The following is a 5,654-nucleotide window of genomic DNA, read 5'->3' on the forward strand; positions in this document are numbered from 1 at the left end:
AGAACGTTAAGTTAGATTTTATTTTTGAGATCTGTAGAAGTCAGAGAAACTTTATTACTTTTATGGGAATTTTTCCTCCAGCAACTTTGATTTTGACCTCTGAATGTACTTTGGGCTTATTGGAAAAAAAGCCCCTAGCTTAGTGCATATTGCCATTGTGGTAAAACCAAAGGTAAATCATGTCTGATGGTACACTAATGGCTATTGCTGCCCCTTAGTACTTTCCCCAGGAGAACCGTATTTCCTGAGTGGGAATGATGAAGCTGTTATTTACAGTTCATAATCTCCATAAGGTACTGTCAACAGAACTAAACTCTATTTCTTGATACATAGGTACCATTCTCTTCCTCTCTCTGTCACTTTTTTTTCCCCTTCAGGAATTCATATCAGTCTCTATCTTCTCATCTGACATTTGTCTCTGTCTTTGAAATGACAGTAAATAACACAGAACTTAACAGCTGCATAAACACCACACTCAAATCAGGATCAAAAATCCTTTACTCTTGGCATTTTTCTTTCTAATAGAAACCTAGACTTATAATTCTTGGGGGGAAAAATTACGTTGGTGAAACTTAAAAAATATATTAGCTCTTGATAAATTAAACTCCAAAGCCTAGGATGTTTATTATTACTAAATCTAAAATGTGAGGTGTGAATGGAAGTGTGTTAAATTGGCCCTCAAGGACTGTAGATTTTAGTTTTTGTTTTAGTTTCCTAGGGCTGCTATAACAAATGACCAAAAACTGGGCAGCTTAAAACAACAGGAATTTATTCTCTTGTACTTCTGCAAGCTAGAAGTCTGAAATCAAGGCGTCAGCAGGGTTGAGCTCTTCCCCTTCCCCTGCCCTCCTATGCTCTAGGGGAGAATCTATCATTGTCTCTTCCATCTTCTGTAGCCATTGGTGTTCTTTGGCTTGTAGTTGCATCTTTCTCTGCTTCATCTTCACATCCTTCTCTTCTTTCCCTCTCAAAATTCCCTCTGTTTCTCTCTTATAAAGATACTAAAGGCCCTGATACATAAAATTTGTGCAAGAATAGGCATTCCTTCCCCAGGCTGCCAGCACCAGCTTCCCTCCAATACCTGGGACCCAGGCCACCTCCAGGCCACTTGCAGGCAACCCAGGACCCGAACTTCCCTCACAGCCCAGGCTTCCATCCAGAGGGTCATGGAGTCTAATTAGCATGTTATGCTTTTATTATTATAGATGTGTGACTTCATTTGGGGGCCCACCCAGACAATCCAGATAGCTACTCCTCTCCAGACCTGAAAAGTAATCACACCTTTTACCATAGAAGATATCATTACAGATTCCTGGGATTAGACATGCCTCTCTCCTGGTGGAGATGGGGGTGGGGGCAGAGATTGTTCAGCCTACCACACTTCTAACTACTCATGGCTATAAAATCAGGTGAATTTTTTTCTTTGGTGGCGGGGGGAGGGGGGGAAGGGGGGCTGTTCCTCTGTCAAACTCTTCCCGAAGGGTTTATAACATCCTCCATTAGGACATTTATTTCATTCAAGTTCAGTGTGAGATCACTGGTCTGCCTTCTCTTCTTGGCTTCCTCTGGTTCCTATTCACATGTTTTTTTCCATTACAAACCAACAGGGATTTTCCTGATGCACTGTCTCCTTTTCCACACTCATTGTAAATCTGTAGATCAATGGCCTTTAATCTAAATACAAAGAGAGTTAGTTCAGTTGAAGGTAGCACACAATTTGAAGTGTGTGATGGATGGCAACTCCTCCAGGGATCTCCCAGGAATGATTCCCTTCTATGTTTGGCTGTTGAAAGCTGCAGGGACTTCCTTTGGGGATTAGATCCTCTTAAGCAACTGGTTTTGGTGTTCCGGGAAGCCCACTGGAGTCAGTTTTTGCCTTCTGGGTCTCCATTTCTCAGGGATGAGCAAGGATGTGGAAAGCCCATTAGGTATGAGAGGAACTAGACAAGAGAAGGGTAATGTTTATGCCTCTTCTCCATTACAACAGTTGTAAATAAACAATTAGAACAATTCAGATGTGTGTCTGCACACTCAATCTCTGTGACAACAGTAGCTGTGCCTTGAGCACTAAGTGCAGAGCCAGAAGTTGAGTCTCTCTGCATTGGACTCAGTTTAGGGCTGTCAGTTATTTTTCAGAGAATAATCACAACTGTGGTTTATTCAATTCACACCAGTTTCCTGTTCATTTGCCCTCTGCTCCCTCTTACCAGAGTCAGCCCCTCTTTACTTTAAACCACAGAATGAATTGTTTGTGCCCTGACCCACTGTTAGGAAGAATTCTGGCAGGGATTTGAATGAAATGACTAGCACAAAGGTACAAGCTCTGGTGGGTTTGCTTTGAAATGGACAAGAGTGAAAGTGAAGTGCAGAGTGTTAGGTCAAGGCAGGGGGGGAAGCCCAGAGCCGATGCAAGCATCTGCAAGGTGGATGGTGACAAAGCCCCTGAACCCCTGCCCAGACCCTCAATTTTTTAACTATAATATATCAAAGAGTCTGGAATGTGAAATTCTCCCTCCCTCCAACTGATGGGTAGAGTTATGACATCACTGGCATCTGTCAGAGAGACATCTGCAAAACATTGAGCCATCAATCAGCGCATGCCAAAGTGCTCTGGAGCCACCCCTTCCTGTTCCACCCTGGGTCCAACCCTCTCCTGTTTCTCCCCTTAAAAAGACCCCCAGACCAACCACATGTTGCCTTCCCTCCATGTCCATCTGGAGGCAGCCCGGCTGGGTCCTTTCTCCCCTCCCCACTCCTTCAATTCTGATTTTTCTACCTCCATAATGAGTCCTGCTCAATATGGTGGAATAAACTTTACTTTAAAATGTCTTAGTGGTCAGTTTTCTGTGCCTCACACCTTACACAGAGTGTAGATTAATGTTCAGGTGGGTAGCAATACGTATCAACTTCTATGTCCTCTGGTTCCTCTATTTTTCATGCCTTGACCACAAGGGGACTTATAGCATATTGGATGAATTATCATATATTTTGGAAAAATCATTCAAATTTCATGGTTTATGCATAGCTTGTCACTAACATCTTTTACCATCAGCAAGCCTCTCCATATCACAAGGCAGAGAAAGCCTTAGGTTGCTTATGGCTGATATATTCAAAGTCCTCTTATACAAGTTTATTGCCAGGAAAATCAACCCCCCAAACAAACAAACAAATAAACAAACAAATAAACAAACAAAACCCATAATATATAGTACTCCAAATGAGGGTATTAGTTTCCTACAGCTGCCATAAGTTACCACACACTGGGTGGCCTAAGACAACAGAACAAAACTGGCCAGGGTGATTCCTTTTATTCTCTTATAAAGTCACTGGGTTTGGACCTACTCTAATCTAAGATGATCTCAAGATTCTAGACATACCCTTTTATCAACAAAAACTCATTTTAAAAATAAGATCACATTCACAGGTTCCAGATAACCTATTATTTTGTGGATGCATGGAGGGGGTTGGTAGTCAGCACACTACAGTTGGCTCTGATTTCTCATGGGCTACATTGTTTTTTCTATGCTATTACTTTGTGTCATTAAACCCCGGGCACTAGACTGTTAAAGGAATGACTTGAAAATTTATTATCTAATAAGGCAGTGCGTATCTGTCTCACAATGTGTTGCTGTGAGTTGCAGTCAATCATGATGGATAACAGTAAAAAGACAATCAATATAAGAACAGATGATAATTTGAAAACTGGATACCCTTTATTCCCTTTGGATTTTAATGTTGAAGTTTCAGCATTTTATATTTCTCTAGCCATATAACCCATTTTTGTCCCATGTGAATTATTCTCTGATGTCAAAGAAAGGGATAATATTTTCTTGTCAAAAGTGGTAGTCACTGGCCAATTTTGCTCAGTGGTTATAGTGTCGGCCCTGGCATGGAAGAGTTATGGGTTCCATTTCTGGTCAAGGGCATGTACCTGGGTTGCCAGCGTGATTCCTGGCCCGGTAGGGGTACATGCAGGAAGCAATCAATCATTGTGTCTCTCTCACTCTCTCTCCCTCCTCCCTCCTCCCTCAACCTCCACTCTCTCTAAAAGCAATGGAAAAATATCATCGGGCCAAAAAATGGTTTGGCTCAGTGGATAGAGTGTCAGCCTGCGAACTGAAAGGTCCCAGGTTCGATTCCGGTCAAGGGCATGTACCTTGGTTGCAGGCACATCTGTGCAGGAGGCAGCTGATCAATGTTTCTAAATATCTCTCTCCCTTTCTCTCTGTAAAAAAATCAATAAAAAATATTTTTAAAAAGAAAGAAAGAAAGAAAGAAAGAAAGAAAGAAAGAAAGAAAGAAAGAAAGAAAGAAGAAAGAAAATATTGTCAGGTGAGGATTAAAAAAATAAAAGTGGTAGTTGTCCTGGAGACTTGGATTTTGCTAATGAGATCACAATTTGGTGAAAACAGTATTTCCACAAATAATGCATTACTAGACTTATAGGTGATACTTTCACCACACACCTTCTTATAACCTCCAAATCACATGGAAATATTATTTCTAGCACTACAAGTATTTGGCTAGTTTTCACTTTAAATAACACTTAAATTCCCTTAAGCATCTACTAGCCAACACATTGAGTGGCTACAGTTTTACTTTACAGTGATTTGTTTTGTTACATTTTGTTTCTTAAAAAAAAAAAAATTACTGTGATATAACCTATGGGAAAGAGTGGAAAGAGTGTAGGTGTTTAATTTATAATCTTCTTGGTTGTGTAAATATATTCCCACTGGAAAATGCCAGCTGCTTTTCTGTGAAATGAATAACTTTATTTGACTATTAGCTTTGGGATTAATTAAAAATATGACAGTATCTTATCCTAAAGACAAAATTACCATTCCCCTTTTAAACCTCATCAGACCTATGTATCCCTTCTCATCATATATTTCAGGGGTTCAGTTTGTCTCCACACAGAAATGCTTCTCAAATGTTAGTGTGCTTACAAATCAACTGGGAGGGGGTCTTGTTAAAATGGAGATTCTGATTGAGTTTGACATGAGGTCTGAAATTTTACATTTCTAACGAACTCCCAGGTGGTGCCCATGGGGCTGGTCTGTGGGCTACACCTTGACTTGCAAAATTTTAGGACACACCATATAGTAAAAAGCAATAGAAAGATAGCACTTAGAAAAGAGAGAAAAAAGAAAACTTGGTTTGGGAAATAATTGATTAACTTCAACTCTAGATTCTTGGAAAATTGAGCACAGAGCTTATTGCTGTCTGGCTTGTGGAACCTGAACCCTGTAATTATGGAAATTACTTTTGCCATATAATCTCTTGCTTTTGCCTGCTCTGCATCCATATTTTCTTTAAAGAAACTTTTCCAGATCCATTGCATGCACTCCAAGAAATAGTGATAATTATAGGGTTGACTTCCTATCCAACCACCAATACTACCCTTTTTTTTTTTTTTTTTTTTCTACTGCAGGGGGAATACATGCACCAAGGATGAATGTACATACCCCTCTGGATGAATATATGGATTTTCAAGAGGAAAAATTCTTTTCTGATGAGAATACTAAACTGGAGGGTTGCTGTTCTGGGCCCATTGATAAAAAGGAAGCCAATAGAAGTAAATGAACCAACAATATTTTTATATTTGAATCAGTTATAACTAAAGCCAACTCTTCTTACTGCATAAGCTTATACAT

The sequence above is a fragment of the Pipistrellus kuhlii genome, unplaced genomic scaffold (assembly GCF_014108245.1).
Source record: "Pipistrellus kuhlii isolate mPipKuh1 unplaced genomic scaffold, mPipKuh1.p scaffold_m20_p_3, whole genome shotgun sequence".
In the NCBI taxonomy this organism is placed as follows: domain Eukaryota; kingdom Metazoa; phylum Chordata; class Mammalia; order Chiroptera; family Vespertilionidae; genus Pipistrellus; species Pipistrellus kuhlii.